General features: G+C 36.8%; 1 protein-coding gene across 4 annotated transcripts in view; it reads right to left on the reverse strand.

Moving 5' to 3' along the window:
* The window catches only part of CNTN6 (contactin 6), a 305,105-nt gene that overhangs the window by 48,371 nt on the left and 238,279 nt on the right, over positions 1-18,455 (reverse strand). The gene's annotated exons all lie outside the window — the stretch shown is intronic.

Here is an 18,455-nt window from a genome sequence, read left to right on the forward strand (position 1 = left end):
TCTTAGCTTATGTGGCATCTTAAAGGCAGGCTTAACATCCATTCCCCTGCTATGGAAGAGAGTTTTCACCATAAGTATCTTAACACGTGAGGCACTAATGATGGTCATGCTAATACTAAGGATTTTTTTCTTCTTTTCTTGTGCCATCCTGTGCAATTATGGTGTAATTAGCAGAGTGGATAACAATGTGGGCTTTGAGGTCAAACTCCTTATGACTGAATCTGAATCCCAACATTTGATTTTTGTATTACTGGGCCAAGTTAATTAATGGCCCAAGTCCTTGTTTTTTTTTCTGTTTTTTTTTTGGTTGTTTGTTTTTTGTTTTTGTTTTTTTGTCTGTAGCATAGAAATACTAACATTGCCTGTGTCACAGAGTCATGAGGATTAATTGATATAAATAGTTCAAAATGCTTAGCACAGTACCTGACTCCATTAGTAGTCAATAGGTAGGCTTTTAATGAACTGATTTCTCATCCTGCCTAAGAATGTAGGCACATCTACAACTCCATGAGGAATAAACAACAAGGAAAGAAGAAATTGTTTCATCACACTGCATTTTGAACAAAGAGGCCTAACTACTACATACTGGGCTTTTTGAAAGGAGTCTGATGCCAACAAAACTGTGCTCAGCATTAAGTTTCACTGCTTCAAATCCTTCCTTGAATTCATGCAACCTCTTGTCTGTGTTCTTAGCTACTTAATCTTTTTGATCTACAATGCTCTAATTTTTATTTTAGGAATGATGATGTGATTGTTGTGAAAGTTAAGTTAATTAAATGCTAGATATTAATCTAATTCTTATTCTTAGTTGATACTAATATTTGGTATTTTCTCTCCTCCAAGACTTCAGTTATTATTTCTGATTCTCACTCTGTTTGTTGCTCATGCCTAATGTCTTCTTAAAATTCTTGCCTAAGGCTGGACTCAGAAGTATGTTATGTGACTTCAACTAAGCTCCGGTTGTCCGTCCCTAGACTCTCCTTGGTTTTGGCGTCACCAAATCCTGACATTTGACTTACAGTGTTGATATGTTTCCTTCTTACTTCCTCAATAAGTTTAGTAATAACACCATTTCTCTCATGTCTTTATTCTCTAATATCCACCTAATTAGAATATTTTAACTGTTCACACAATTTAATAGAAAAATTTTCCCCAAATTACCAAGCCTCAGTATTCTGTTTAGATAATTAAATCACAGGTTATAGCATTTGCATTTAAAATGTTCTGTAAAAATAGAATTTAAAGGCATTTACATGTGTAGATATAGTATGACCATTCAACCAATAGAAAAATTAATAGCGTTTGTATTGTACCATGCTATTCCTCTAATTCATTATGGGTCAAAATTCAGAAGAACAAGCTGTGTCTGACAGTTAAGTGACACTGGGTAGATTTTATAGTGGCTTTAGAATATAGAACATGCACAAAACTAAGCCAATAACATATAAACATTTCAAGGTTAACTGATAAGTTGAAGGCAGACTTTTTAGAGCAGTTGAACTTGCAACATTTTAATCTTCCCACTGTCAGGGAAGGTAGGTAGTATACACAGAAAACAAAAGTAACAGACGTTCTACCCTTTTGCCTGATTTTATACCTATTACCTTCTACTTGATGGATCATGATGAATAGAACACCAGAAAGGAGAAGGATCACATCAAATCCACTTGGAGGGCTTCTTTACATGCAGCATGTGCATCAAATTTTGTGTTATTTTAAGGAATTACATCAAGACTAATGCGGAATGTTTTTACCCTGTTTTCCTGGTGTATTAGTCCATTTAGTGTTGCTATATCAGACTACCTGAGATTTAGTAATTTATAAAGAAAAATGGTTTATTTGGCTCATGATTCTGGTGGCTGGAAGGTTCACGGTTGGGCAGTTGCAGCTAGTGAGGTTCTCAGGCTGCTTCGACTCATGGCAAAAAGCAGAAAGAAACTGGTATGTACAAAGAGGTCACATGGCAAGAGGGGAAGCAAGAGAGAGAGACTGAGGAAGCCAAACTCTTTTTAAAATGCTCTCTAGCAGGAACAAATCTATTCTCAAGAGAGCAAGAACTCACTCACCCCAGAGGGAGGGCATTAATCTATTAAAGAGAGATCTGTCCCCAAGGCCCAAACAGGCTCCACCTCCCAAAATTGCCACATGGAGGATAAAATTTCAACATGAGTTTTAGTGGGGACAATCCATATCCAAACCACAGCACCTGCATTTCATGAACTAATACCTGTTCATAATTATTTCAATACAGTAGAGATTAACATTCACATCTGTTTTTGTCACTACAGCAAATCTAATATCTACAGAATACTTATTTATTTACATATAGAAAACAGATCTGTACATGTAGATTCCAAGGTGTGAATAGAAAATAAGGAATGCTCCAGATTTTTTGTTTGATATCAGCCATAACTTAGTGCAAAGTTTGAGGACAAAGAGGGTTAGAAATAGCTAAATTTCTTAAACTAAAAAAAAAAAAAAAAAAAATTGGGTCATTGGGCAATTATAATTTCTTATTGCTGAAACTAGAGCAATACTGCTATTTTTATAGTTAGATTATTAACTGGAGTATTGCTTCCAGTTCTGTCTAAAGATAATGCTGTAGACCATGAAATTTTAATTGACTCTCTAATTTTACTGATATTTGGAAATTGTAAAATTGATTTGATTAAAATGAGTTAGATAAGAAGTAGAAATGTGGGTATAAATTCTTCCTGTTCACAATTTAAGTTTTAGGTAAAATCTCCCACCGGAATCTATTTTAGATCAAATACTGATATTGTGGTAAAATGTCCCACCAGAATCTGTTTTAGATCAAACATTAATATTGCATTTTAATGATTTTTCACCTGATTATTATACTTAGGGTGCAATATCTATATTAATCTCACTGTCATTTAATAAGCTATCTTTTAAAAATTTCTTATTTTAACAAATCACATAAGAAGTCTATCTACAAACAAGTAAATTACAAAGTTTGCTCATTTAAATCAAAATAAAGGTTGTCCTTTCCATCATTTTATGTCAATAACTTTAATTACAAGTAATTGTATGGCTGGGCATGGTGGTTCATGCCTGTAATCCCAGCACACTGGGAGGCCAAGGTTGGGGAATCACTTGAGGTCAGGAGTTTGAGACCAGACTGGCCAATATGGTGAAACCCCGTCTGTACTGAAAATACAAAAATTAGCCGGGTATGGTAGTTCGTGCCTGTAATTCCAGCTACTCAGGAGGCTGAGGTGGGAGAATCACTTGAGCCCAGGAGGTGGAGGTTGCAGTAGGCCAAGGTGGTGCCACTGCACTACACAGCCTGGTGGACTGAGACCCTGTCTCAAAAATAATAATAATAATAATAATTGTACATAAGTAGTTATACACAAAAATGTATCTGATACCCTTGTCCAGACAAAATTCAAAGATTTAATCAATGGATTAAGGAAAACCTAATTTATCATTCCTTATAAGATCATCAATGTAGTAAAAATGAAAAAAAGCAAAAGAGATAGACATGAAGTGAAAATGAAGTGCTATCTCAAGAGAGACAGGATAGAAGGAACAGAGGAAAAAATCTAAATCTGGCCACTGTACCAAATAATGTAGATCGTATTTGCCGCAAAGCACGTGCACAGACAATTGTTCATCAGTTCTGAACAAGAAGAAACACATATCGAAAAATTCAGGAAAATTTATAGAAAGGACTGTTAAATACTGTATTCGTCTATTTTATTTTGTCTGACTTTGGGGAAAGAACACAAATATTGGGAAGAGTTGTGTGAGTCCCAAAGAGGAAAGAAATGTTTATAATTTGCAAATCTTTCTTTGAGTACCCTCCTTCACAGAACCGGTCAGATGAAAGCCTAAACTCTCTTCTCCTCATATCTAGCAGAGGTTTTGCTCTCCAATCTGCTTGTCTGAATCCCATTCACCCTCGAAAACCTGTTTTAATTCCCAGTGCTTCAGACACACCTTATGAACCTTTTCGGTTCTCTCAGTTCCACTGACTGTCAAAGGTTCAGGTAATGCAGCTCTACCAGCAAAGGGGCAGTTAGGTAAATAAATCCATTTTTCTTTCCTTCCACAGACTGTTCCCAAGTGGTTTCTCTCTACAGCCTGTCCGGAAGCAACCTATGTGGCTGACAACCTAAGATGCCAAGCTACCAGTGATGTGCCTGTGGCTTGAAGTGAGGCAGCAGCTGTGCAGTAAGATACAATCATCCATTACGGCCCCGCAAGTGGACCTCCCTGAGAAGCAGAACTGAGCACTGTTTCCTGGGGAACCCCACCAGGGTATACAGCTTTCTCTAACACACCCTTCTCCAATCACTACAGTTCACGATACACTCTTTCTCCCCACATCGAAAAACTGAGAGGCAGGGAGATTCAATAACTAACTTAACCACAGCCCTGATAAAGGTCTTCTGATATAGAGTCAGTGTTTTTTCTACTGTGTCACTGTCTACATCATTTTACTGTCTTGTACTTTTAATTTTCTTTTTAGATAAGTTTTTGTTCTCCAAATACGCTGTAAAAGCTAAGGTTTGTTTGAGGCAGGTGATATAGGGATTATAAGACCATGGATTCTAAAGTCAGATCACTTTGAATATGTGCCTGAGTTTCCCTTTTTGGCCATGTTAATTTAGGAGCAGTTGCTTGATTTCTATGCCAACTTTATGTAGAATGGAGATATGAGTAGTAATAACATCATCATCTTGTTTTGAGAATTAAATGCATTATGCTACATATATATAGAGAGAGAGCCTAGAGCATAATGGGTGTCCCAAGATAGTAGCTAATATTCTTTAGTTGTTTATATTTTCCAGGAAGTCCAACAATTAGCAGGTACTTAATAAATATGCATTTTTCTGATTGCATTTACTGTTAAATATTCAGTCTTTTCTTTCTAGACCTAAATGTATATTTGTCAATATTATCAATAAATTCAGTCCCCTAACAGAAAGCGATTTAGTCAAATAACCACCTTGTTTATAAGTATAAATAAGGAGTATAAACTTTATACTTGTAAACAAGGTGGTTATTTAATAATTGAAGTGACTTTCTGTTAGTCTTTTGATGCCCCTTAAAGCAGTACAAAAGTTGATGCAAAGAAATGGAGTTGGCCTTTGAACAATGCAGTGGTTGGGGTGCCAACTTTCTCACAGAGTTGAAATTCCACCTGTAACTTTTGACTCCCCAAAATTAACTACTAATAGTCTCCAATTGACCGGAAGCCTTACTGATAACATAAATAGTCCATGAACAAGTTTTGTATGTTATATGCATTATACAATGTATTTTTACAATAAAGTCAGCTAGAGAAGATAACATGTTACTAACAAAAGCATAAGGAAGAGAAAATATATTTACTGTTTATTACATGGAAGTGAATCATAATAAAGTTCTTTATCATCTTGACATAAAGTAGGCTGAGGAGAAGGAGGAAGAGGAGGGGTCTGGTCTCACTGTCTTAGTAGTGGCAAAGGTGAAAGAATTGGAGGAGGTGAAAGGAGAGGCTGGAGAGGCAGGCACACTCAGTATAACTTTTAATGAAAACAACTCAAGTATAAATAGACCTGCACGGTTCAATCCCCATTGTCCAAGGGTCAACTCTACATTCAAATCACTAGGATAAGAGTCGGTGTATAAAACAAATCTTAATCATTCTTTTGTTCGGTTCTGATCATGAAACTAAAGGGTATAATACAAGCCAGAGTAAAATTTTTTTAATTATTATGACAATATAGACCCTGTTTATTGGTTCCTAAACATTCACTGACTCACAGAATTGTTGCAGTAAGACCTCTAGTATTTTTTTTTTTAGTCGCTGTCCTAGCTCCAGGCAAAAACTGGTGTTGCCTTGGGCACCTGTATTGAGTTATATTAGGCATAGTGTAATTAAATCTATATGGGCAGCAGGAAGAGGGAAAGAAAAGGAAACAAAAATGAAAACCTACATGAAGTGACATCATAAACAGGTAACAAATAAATCCAATTTGCTATGTTTTGCTGGAAAGCAGATGCTTATAAAAGAAATAGACAGGCCAGGCAGGGTGGTTCACACCTTTAATCCCAACACTTGGGAGGTGAAAGCGGGCAGATCACTAGGTCAGGAGTTCGAGACCAGCCTGGACAATATGGTGAAACCCCTTCTCTACTCAAAATACAAAAATTAGCCAGGTGTGGTGGCGCTCGCCTGTAATCCCAGCTATTCCAGAGGCTGATGCATGAAAATTGCTTGAAACCAGAAGGTGGAGGTTGCAGTGAGCCGAACTCAAGCCTGGGTGAAAGAGTGAAAATCCACCACAAACAAACAAACAAACAAAAGAAATAGACCTGAGTAATTTTATGTTACTTGTTTTTGCAACCCTCAACAAAATCTAGAGATACATATTTTTAACATTAAATAGCTAAGGATATACTTCTCATTAACTGATTTTTCAAGGATGATTCAGGGTCGTAGGTAGTTAACTGAAAGGGTTTTATCAGCAAATAGTTGTTCAGAAGGGTTATCTAGATATTAGAAATAGACTCTCATACATTTTAATTTAAATGAAAATGTTACTGGTGCCAGTTTCTACTTTTTCAGAATTCCTAGTGTCTGTAATTGTATTTACAACTAGTGTGTAATTACTGGAGTGAACAAATGATTCAATCTTAAATCTTTGGATCAACTATCTTAAACTCCAAAGAAGAAAGCAAGCATCAAATATTCAGACTTCTAAATTTATCAAAATGTGTCTCCTTGTTTAATATGCACAAATAATTGAAGTGTCATCTTTGTAGTGGCTGACACAACACAGACAGATTCAGGGTGACTGAATTATGACACAAATTAGGAGATGGTAGGTAAGAGCAGTTGCTAAATAACGTAATTATTTGGTTCCATGATGTGTCTTCATTCTGATGGCATGCCAGAGTGTGTTGCTATGCTGACTCCCATAAAATGTTAAGAAAATACAATTTAACATTAATAAAACAGCATCAGATGGAAAGTCTAACTAAATTAATCCAGTGAAATAGGCCAAAGAGAAATATTTATCTCTTCAGTAGAAAAAGGGAAAGATAAAGTGTCTCCATTCGTTGCAGCATTTTGGGATGCCTGAGAAAACACAAAAGATAATTAATACAGATTCATATGCTAACATGCCTTACAGCCCAAGTAAATCAAAAGAAAAGATGAGAAAGTACGAAGTTGGCAAAGGATACAAAAATTTGTGAATGCAGGACTTTAAAGAAACAAATTAAAACAAAACAAAACAAAAACAAAAACAAAAAACTATGCTCCCAAAGTAACTAGAGGAGACCCAATTGAAAATACAGTGGAGGAGAGAGTTATGCAGAACATAATGGAGAATTCTGAACATTGTGAGGACATTCTGGCTATGCTATTATTACATTTATGACTATGAACCTATTGTGTGATTTCCTCAGGGCTTTGAAGTTTTATAAATGTAAAGTTGTTTCTGCTGAAAACTTTGGGATAGACAGATGAGATTCAAGTCAGATGACCTTAAACTAGCAATTTGAACCTTAAGGTTCTCAGCTTCCTTCACATATAAAAAGGCAAGAGAACGGGACTGGAACACTAATGATTATTAATCTTTTCACTCCAGCTCCCTGTAATCTGGTGATTTCAGGACATGAGTATCTGAAAACTTGAGTATCAAGATTGAACACGGTTTTGAAAGTGAAGGATGCTAGCAGAATTTCCAATCCTGGATTCCCTTTGGCTACTGAATTACAGCATTCCTCAGAGTCTACAAAATTAGGTTTACAAAAGTGGCTGAGGATAGGGGACCAAACTGGGTATGACACTTTGTCTGTTAACTTTAATTCTTTCTTCTTAGTTATAATATACAGTTTTATACCTATTTTAATTCCTTTGTGGAGCTTAGCGACTTTATACCTGTTTATTGAATTTGCATATCTATCTCTCCATGTCATCAAAAATTACATTGTATGTTACATTAAAAATCCAATCAGTCGGCCGGGAGCAGTGGCTCATGCCTATAATCCCAGCACTTTGGGAGGCCAAAGCAGGTAGATCACGACTTCAGGAGGTCGAGACCATCCTGGCTAACACGGTGAAACCCCGTCTCTACTAAAAAATAGAAAAAATTAGCTGGGCCTGGTGGCGGACACCTGTAAGTCCCAATAACTCAGGAGGCTGAGGCAGGAGAATGGCGTGAAACCGGGAGGCAGAGCTTACAGTGAGCCGAGATCGCGCCACTGCACTCCAGCCTCGGCAACAGATCGAGACTCCATCTCAAAAAAATAAAAAATAAATAAATAAAAAATAAAAAATAAAAAAATCCAATCAGTCTTTCGAACATTGTGTATTCAGTATGCTGTGCCACTGAAAGGACTGATTTTTTTTGTATTGATGTGAATAAATAAGACTCCCATCTTTCAGTATTTGGACAACATGTTGATTTATTCTATACCTTTTAGCAACATAAAGATAGAGCTTTACCTTGCATGTCATTATTTGCAGAAGTTTTTTTAGTATAACTATGAAGAAACGAAAAAATGTGTATATTGTGAAGGACTGCCTTTAGTTCCACAGATGGACACTATAATTCACCAAAAATCTAATTAAAATCCTGCAGTGTGATGTTTAAGATTATACAAGGCTTTGGAGTCAGATCTTCTCAGAACTAAATGTTTTTCTGTCACTTACTGGTTGCAGTATGATACTTAACTTCTCTAAGCCTTAGTTTTACTCATCTGAAAATATGAATAAATGCCTCACATAGGTATGTTGTAAAAATTCAATGAAATGATGTATCAAATATCTTAACACATTATCTGCCCTTGATGGATACCATATAAATGGATATATCATCATCATTATTATTCTTATATAGTGAAACTCAGGGTTAAATATGGGGATGATAGATTTCTGGCTGTATTTGGTTAATTTAATTGGAGACAGAATTAAAATATATGTTATTAGGTACATCCAAGCATTCTTTGAGTAGTTGAAGAGTCAATTCTTGGATGCTTCACAAAATGATTTGAGTCTCCTTTACTGCATTTAGAGGACTCACGGGAGAAGTGTGTCTCGTATTGAGGAAGGGAAATCTGTACCCAAAATTCTGAAATGACACCAAGTCTGGATACCAAATACAGAGTAAGACAGTCGCATAATAAGCCTGTACTTCCTACTTTTCTCTTCCAGGAAAAATTTTCACTCACTCTTCAACTGCCAGCTCAGTTACCTCCAACCTGTTGAAGCCTTTCTAGACTCCTGTAAGCCAAGTTAGTGAATTGCCCTCACTCTCTTCACGTTCACCACGTGTTAGTGGTGACACATACCCAGTGTCTCGGAGCTGTGGACTTGTCTGTCTTCCCCAGGAGACTCTGAGCTCATTCAAATGTATAAACCCAGAATCTTTCACAAGGCCTGTCAAATTGGTTTGCCACTGTACTTATAAATATATGAATAGTTTGACAAGCCACACTTGAGACTCACATTTGTCACTTCAAATTAGTAGTCCTCAAACTATGCTCCCTGGAGAGCTAGGGGATTTCTAGGGCACACCATGGAGCTTTAGGGTGAGAGGAAATGAAGAGGGCATTGAGTGGGGTTCTGGTTCTCCCTCCAGGGCATTAGCCAGATTAGTACAATTTCATCTGTGGTATGAAAGGTTTTCTTGCATAAATTTAATTTGAAAAAAAAATTAAAAAGTTCTACTATGGAAGGAAAGAAAAATAAAATTGAAAAATTCTAGTCAGTGGCTAAGAAAAGAAAAAGTGCTCTGACAGTTTCACTGCTTGTTTAGAAGATATTAACAAGACTGATTTCTACATTGTTACTCCAGCTTTTATTTCTTCACCTGGATTGTCATAGACAGCAATTCTCTTTCTAATGATTTATTTATTTATTTTTTAAATACACTCACTGGCATTAGAAGGTGTGGGTGTAACAAATATCTGTCATCAACCATTTTCTTTTTAAGTAAATATAAAAGGACATTATACTTTAAAACATATCAAGTAACCACTTCATTTCTCAAAAATCAAACCAAGAACAAAGGTCATTGGTATAAATTACATGAATAATTGACCTTTTCTGTCTATAAAATTATTGCTGTTGAATATTTATGTAAAATTTTGAAGATACAAATGTCACTCAGAAATTAGAAGCAAGAGGTAAAAGTAGACAACATTCTAGAGCCAATTGTATTCATATTTTCAAAAAGTGAGGGAACTAAGGATTTACTTTTCTTCAACAGTGAAATAGAATGAACGGCTGAACTGTTAGGATAAGAAGCAAAGTTCTGGGGTGGAACAGAGATAAAATGAAGCACATTTCTATTTAAGCCGATGTGTATGTACCAAACCAGTGCTCCTCTAGGTGGTATTCAATAACTTCAGCCTCTCTTGAAGGCAGAGGGAGTGAACTTATACAAATACAGATTCCTTAACCTATTCCACACCTACTAAATCAAAATCATGGCCATGGCTCTGGGATCTGCATTTTCCACAAGATTCTTATGGTGTATGATCAAATTTGAAACTGATATAGCAGCCCATGAATTCACAGCCACTCTACAAGGAAGCCTACCCATTTTCTGTTGTAAGATACTGTTTAAGAATTTATAAGATGTTATTTATTTTGTGAAACTTCTTTGCTTTCTCCTATTTACCCTTGGTTGAAAGCCACAGGATGTCATTACCCATCACGAAAACATAGGAGAGGGACTACAGCAGTAATAGCCAACACAAGGCAGCAGGGTAAAACAGCACACATCGACTTAGGCAGGCTGGATTTAAAGGCAGGCTTTATATCTTTAATGAACCGGAGCTTTTTCAGACCATTGCAGTCGGGTGGTTCTGCAGGCACTGTGTGAAAGGTGAGTGCCCCAGACCAGTGGAGGTCAGTGGGGATAAAGAAAGGAGAATTGGATGGCAAGAGGGGAAAATGAAAATAAGACTGACAGGGGCACACACAGGATTTTAGCTTGTTACATCTTCATGTGACACAGGCAAGACTATCAGATGGCTCTTGACATCTTCAACATGTATTCCCTTGGAAAGACTCACCTTAATAAGGCTCTCAGGAGTTGAGTACGAACGATTTAAAATTTTATTACAAAGAAGCAGCACAGAAGGGAGATTGTAATAAGCCTAGCATTATGCAGACTGTCATTCTTCCTTAAATATGGGAACATATGGTTCATTTGCCTATTTGATACTCATGCTACCTGATGTACTAAGCACTATTACATTAAGTAGTTGGTGATACAAAATAAAATTAAGTTTATTTGCTTGTTCCATTAGGAAGCTCTGCAAAGAGAAGGAAGGGATAGAGAAGCCTGCTTTACAGTTACTGCATAATGGTTAATGTTGCCTTGAAAAGGTATGTGCAACGGAGATATTTTATTAAGACTGAGCACTTGCAGGTAAAGGCAAAAGCAAAAGGAACAGTAATAATTTAGAAGGTAGATATTGTAAAATACATAGAGAAGTGTCAGACAGGGAGGAAAGATCATATAATTGGTTGTCTTGCATTCAGGCAGCCAGAATCCCGTTAGCTGGTGCCTCCACAAGATAAGATGATCGGAAAAACCTCCAATAAGAAAATGTAATGGTAGCTAAGTATTGGGCAATGGCTGCGTAACTAGAAGACCTGCTTTGTCTATATGACTTAGCTATGAGAAGAATAAAGACAAACTAATATTTTTTCTGTTCCTTTTCTGTGTCAGGCATTATGCGAACGGTTTTCAAACAAGTCTTCCCAAGGGGACCTTTGTACGCATGAAGAAATGGAAGATCCAGTGACTTGCTCTATAACTAGAACTTCTTTCTTGTCACAGGGAATTCCCCGGTCCTTTCTCTCATTGTTCTCTCTCTGTCATCTCCTTCTCTCTTACTTTGGCTTCCTTCTCCCACTTTGCACGTTCCCTACCATCTTTACACCTTCCTTGTGTAGTTCTCACACGATGGAATAGGGTGCCCAAGAGGAAGGTGTCTGGGTATTGTGGAGCCAGGCAGGTGGAAGTGCAGTGGATCTGCTCTAAATTTCAGGTTTGAAGGCAAAAATATTGAAGAAGCACCGCTTGTTCAATAATTGAATAAGACTCCAATTCACCTAATGGGTTCACATTTTCCCACCAGGTACATGCATTTGCCAAGTGCCCAGGGCCACACAGGTTTTAACAGTAGAATTATTGTAGGATAAATCACACAGAATGCATGATTTGATAACATCTGTCTACAAATATAAATACTTGGGGTAAGTAGGTAAAGGTAATGGAATTGGTTCCCAGAGAGTCCAGCTGTCCGCTTATTTCAGTTCTGGGGAATATGATCACATTCTGACACCAATTGCCAAGGGGTAGAATCGCTATAATTGAGTTAGTTTGATTCTCTGTAAATTTTAAAATGCTTTTGTATTTAACTTTTTGAGATTATTAGGTTAAAAATGATATGAATTTAATCATATAATTGGTGACAACTGTGATCCTCAGACATATATCTGAATAGGAAAAAAAATGTGCTTTAATGTTCTGAGGTATGTAAAGTGCCTGGTACACCATCTAACATATAGAAGGTGCTTAAAGTGGTTATCATCATTATTAACGAGAACTTTTCTGACTTTCAGCTGAATTTTATTTTATTTAATTTATTTAATTTTAAGAAATCAGGACAAAGTACAGTAGACGTTTTTTAGGAAAATGGGAGAAAATGCTGTCAATTACTTATAGATTCAGTTTTTTTGTTTGTTTGTTTTTTGAAACAGGGTCTCCCTCTGTTACCCAGGCTGGAGTGCAGTGGCACAATCATGGCTCACTGCAGCCTCAACATCCTGGGCTCAAGTTATTCTCCCACCTTAACACCCCCACATCTCAACCATTAGCTGGCACTACAGGGTTGTGCCACCATGTCCCAGCTCATTTCATTTTTTTATTTTTTCGCAGAGAAACGGTCTTACTATGATGCCCAGGCTAGTCTCGAACTCCTGAGCTCAAGCAGTTCTTCTACCTTGGCCTCCCAAAGTGCTGGGATTATAGGCATGAGCCACTGCACTCAACCAGATTCAATTGTATAATACTATTCTTCCAGTAATAGGACCAAATTTCTTTTCTCCATCTCTTTGTTTTTATTGTTGCTAGCTTGTATGTCCACTATGAGCAAATTCCAGGTAATTCAGGCATTGTATTTAACGCTGCCTGTCAGAGAACAGCATTGAACTGTCTCTCCAGTGGCGTAACATTTCCTATTAAATTCAGGAGGTGATTCCTGAATAGGTAGCCAGCAGTCACTGGGCATAAGGAGACAAATCTAGGACTTTGATTTCTGTCAGTTCACTTGCTAAGTAGATCCACAAGGAAAAAATAGAAGTGATTAATCAAACTTAGCAGATGTGGAATTGATTCCCTCAGTTGCCAGAGAATGCCTTGCAGAGATAAACTTAATCTGTATTCATCCTGATTTTCCATGGTTGTTCCTTGATTGCCAGAGGTAAGCATGCACAACTGGGATATGCATACAAGTTACGATGACAGCAATAAATACATCCAATGTAGCAGTGTGTGTACAGCTCACCTGTCTTTCCACACACACTATTTGAGTCTCATATAACCTCACCAGAGAGACAAGTACTATTTTCTCTGAAATGAACCAATGGAGAACCTGTGAAGTTAAAGGACTTGCTAGAAGTTACCAACTAAGAAGTAGAATTGGGACTTTAACCCATATCTTTGACTTCAAATAACTTTAAAGAAAAACATTATCATAAGAAAGGGCAAGAAGCATGTTATATGTCATGTGGCTATCTGGCTTAACATTTTATCCCCAGCACCCAATTAGGTTATAATAGGTGTTCAGCAAATATTTGCAAAATGAATGAAGGAATTAATAAATGAATAATCATACCATCGGCCTATTAATTATTAAAATTTTTGGCTTAGCTGAAAAATCTCTAAAGTTAGTTAAACAAATTAAATTTTAACTTTTATTAATTTAGCAATACAGAAAATATTTATTGAATGTGTGCTATATTCCAGGTTTGTGGTGGATGCTAGGTCTATAACGGTGAATTAAAGAATGGTGCTCAGTGCCTTCATGGAGCTTACAGCCTAGCTGATAGGGCTCTCTGTAAACTCTGAATCCATCCAACCGAATCATTTTAGCTGTTTTGACAGTTCACAGCAATTGCCATGTTTGGCTCAGTCACTTGGTCACCCAAGCAAATCATTAAAACATATATAAAGTTATAACTAAGATAGCACTTTCAATTTCAAACTCCTGGGCTACAGTTTGCTATTGATTTCTAAAATGTAATCTCTGTGCAAGCAGACACTACATGAATATAGTGTTTCGTATTTCTTAAAGTTGTTTTCATATTATTTCATCTTAAGATAAATCCAGGAAACAGAGGCCTAAAAAAAAAGTGGGGGGGGGGGAGTCTAGCAATTTTACTTAAGGTCATGCCACTTATCAGTGATGGATCTGAGACTACAACCCGTGTTTTCTAATTCCCAGTGCTTCCTGGTTCTCCTGCAGGAATATGCCTTTTGCTTCTCTTCAATGTAAGTGCTATTTCTAAACCACTGGTGGGTCCACAAAGAATGAGAGAGATGCTGCATGACCATTCATTCCTAGCAGGAAACCAGGCAGTCTTCGGACTCTGTAATGCCATCTACCTATTTTTGGCTCAAGAAATACTTTTCTCCTCTGACGGGCCGCTATAAATATAGATCCTTGCTTTAGGAACAGAACTCTTAAAACAGCCAAGACTTCAACTATGGCACATAGGCTAATAAGAAATAAGTTCACCGTATTGAGAAATGTTACTTAATCTGAATTATCAACACATCAAATTACGTTGAATCGTGTGACAACAGCCTTTCAAAAATTGAAAGGCTGAGTGTGTTCTCCATTATCCATAGAGAGGAAAAGACGTGAATACAGAGATGGAAGATTTGGCACCAAGTCTAAGCTTCTTCACTTACTAGCTATGTGATGGAAGCTGTTTCAATTCATGTAAGACTAGAAGAAATTGTCAAAATATATATACTGCCACCCTTTTTTATAAGTCAGCAATTCAGTCTGATTACTTTGAATAGGTTTCTTTAGAGCCCTCTCAACCATCTCTAAGTAGTTATACTTTATTGGCTGCAAGAGTTAGTGACAATGAAATTTCAAAGTAGACAGTACCATATAGAAGTTTTATAACAGAAACTAAAAATGTACATTTCCTCGCATAGGTATTTCCAAGGTCAAGAACTAGAAACTATTTCTACTTGGAATCATTGTAAAATTTTAAACTTTTTTCCTATATCTGACTCTTTCATTCTTTGTATATATACAACTGTGTCATGTTTTAACAGAGGTATGAGATGGTAGAAGTGATATATATATATATAGCTATTTGAGTGCAATAATCTGTCTGGTGTGGCATTAAAAAATGTGTACTGGGCTCAGTGTTCTGTGTTTGAGTTTAGGATTTTGCACTGTAAATTCAGAAAATGGGCTACAGTATCTCTAGTGCTGCTTTCAAATATAGCATTGAACAGTGTATGTACACATGCAATAACCCTTGCATTTGTAATCAGATCTAAAGATAAATTGCCCAGTCAGCTTTTATGCACAATACTCTGTCCCTGACTCCTAATATATTTAATTTTGTTTGCTTTGGAAATCTGATGCCAATTCCTAAATGCCCATCTACCCACACCCCACCCACACATACATTCATACGTACATACTCAATCAAATAAACTTCTTTATGTATTCAAATATAAGAAAACATATTTTGTGAAATTAACTGCTATTTTAATATTGTCTTCTCCAAAGCTTTCTTTAATATTGTCTTCTTAAAGTCATGACAATTTGAAATCTAAATGTAGCTACTTTGCTAGGAGTTAGGATCTGTTCTGTCAACACTCTTTTGAAAAAGAAGAGGGGATTCTGATCAGGGGAAAAAGAATTTGGCTACCATCTAATGGTTCAGACCAAAGATGTAGAAGAAATAATCAACCTTGGGCCTGAACAGGCTTGAAGAAACCGTTTGAATTTCTCTCCTCTTTTAGGAAAATGAAGTACTTCTAATTCATTTTACATATGAAGGTCTATAGAAGACAAATGGCTTGCCCAAAGTAATGCTCTCAATAGGGTGTGGGCTGAAATCTTTTTAGTATATCACACCACATCTATAGTAAACAGCAGTGCCCCTTCTTGCCCTTCCTGCTTCCTCTCTTACTTTCTTTCCCCCTCTTTCCCTTCCTTCCTTCCCTCCCTCCTTCATTCCTTGCTCCTTCCTTCCTTCCTTCCTTCCTTCCTTCCTTCCTTCCTTCCTTCCTTCCTTCCTCCTATCTTTCTTTCTTTGTTATCACTACTCTAATTTTTTACCTCAATCTGTTTGGCAGTCCTGTGATAAGACTATAAAAAAGGCAATAAGCCAACACAAACAGAAGCATAGATGCTGTGTTTCTCAACAAACAGTTTGAAGCCATGCACTTAATAAAGCCAGTCAGATCAGATGGCAACAAAAGAAGGCACAGGCTAGAAAGTGTGTGGGACAGAGACTCATGGACTTGACTGTGCGACCTTTTGAAAATTACTGCTCAGTGTAATCTCTACCAGGTGGAGATGTAGTGACTGTAATTACTACATTCTGCTACAGCTCAATTATTTTCAACTTTTAAGAATGCACAGTCAGGAGATTGTTTGTCTGTATGTATGTTTTCTTTTGTTAAGACCTGCAGTGAAACCCTAAAGCAATGAAAGGATAGAATGAAAGAATAATGTATAAATAGAACTCACAGTGTTCATTCTCTTAATCACAGAGAGACAATGCTGAACTGATATGACTATTAGTAACTGTGGTGAGGTTAAAATGACCCCAAATTTATTCTATATGGGGCAAAACAAAATAAAACAAAAACCTGAAAAGTTTTTAAAAAGCAATTTCCCTCGTGTTTTTTTTTCCTTATTATCTTAGCTTTTTTTTTTTCTCATTATCTTAGCTTTACTCAAATTCTCCTCTTCCTTTTCTTTCTCATTCCCACATACTTTGCGTTTGGACCTTTAAAGGCTGTGGAAGGTAAATGCCATCATTCTGCTCTTTGGGTGAGTTACTTTATTAAATGAGTCACAGTTAATCAATTTGTCCAGACCCTCAGTACAAGGTGCTGTGTTTGATACTGCAGGATCTCTTATGTTTTTCTGTTCCACAGCAGTGTATTCAAACCTTGATTCGATTTTAGGAATGAATGTAGAAACATTTAAAAAGAATTCACAACTAAATCTGTTGGAAGCAAATCTCCCAGGCAATGCACACAGAAGAGACCCAACCTGAGTCAGGACAACAGGTTTCCTTTCACCTTTTCTTTCACCTTAGTTCTGAAGCACCTGTTCTTATGTCTTGAGGCATTTCCCCAAGAACAGCCTTTCTGTAAAGCTGGCAACACCTTACATATTCACCCTTTTTGATTCATTCATTTATTCCACAGATATTTATTAAGTTTTGGTTCTGTGCCAAGGCACAGGACATAAAAAGATAAATTTGACATAATTCCTGTCCTGGGAAAAGCTTTAGTCCAGGGATGTAAAGAAATGTAGAGAATAAGGAAAGAAAGAATGCCCTAGAATGGGGCTCTCATTCTGCCCTAGAATGCCCTAGAATGGGGCTCTAGAATGCCCTAGAATGGGGCTCTAGAATGCCTAGAATGGGGCTCTAGAATGCCCTAGAATGGGGCTCTCTTTCAATGGGGCTCTCATGCTCATTACAGAATGTGTACACCTCATTCTGTAAATGGAAAGGTTCTTCAAGGCAGCAGTTATAACCATGAAGAGACTCTACACAAATCACAGAGACCCTGATTTTGTTTGTTTTAACCTGTTATCTTTCTTTGTTGGTCACAAATGAAATCTTGGGATTAGAAGTGATAAAATGATGTCCCTGCATTTTTTTTCTGGCATGGGAGATTCAACACCAGAATGCAGATTTCTAGCTTTCTCTGAAACACTGGAAGTTCTACAAACTTAGTTCTACTTTCCCACAACACAACCAGAATTTGGAGTTGTGACTTTCCCTTTTAGTTATGGAACTCACTTTCTAGTCCTTCACAGTCATTTCTTCCAAGACTCACGATTGTCATTTTTTAACACACTTTAGTTGTCCTTTCTTTCACCTGGCTTTTTAACCTGTCTGTACTGGTATACATATAAGTCATGGAACATATGATGCTGAAGAAGAGCTCCTTGAACTAAAGGAACTATTTTCATATCTTTAGCACAATGGCTTGTTCACATTAGGATTTAATAGCATATCTGATTATATAGTAACACATGTGGGTCATTAAAAGAAAGCAGCATCTGTGGTCTAGTCACTTCATGTATACAAGGCTCTACAGTACAATAGAATAAAAGATATTGCAAGTAGAGAAAAACACCTTTTTTTTTTTTTTTCTGTCAAACTCTCCTAGAAAACATGCCAGTGCTGA

The sequence above is a fragment of the Chlorocebus sabaeus genome, chromosome 22, assembly GCF_047675955.1.
Source record: "Chlorocebus sabaeus isolate Y175 chromosome 22, mChlSab1.0.hap1, whole genome shotgun sequence".
Lineage (NCBI taxonomy): Eukaryota > Metazoa > Chordata > Mammalia > Primates > Cercopithecidae > Chlorocebus > Chlorocebus sabaeus.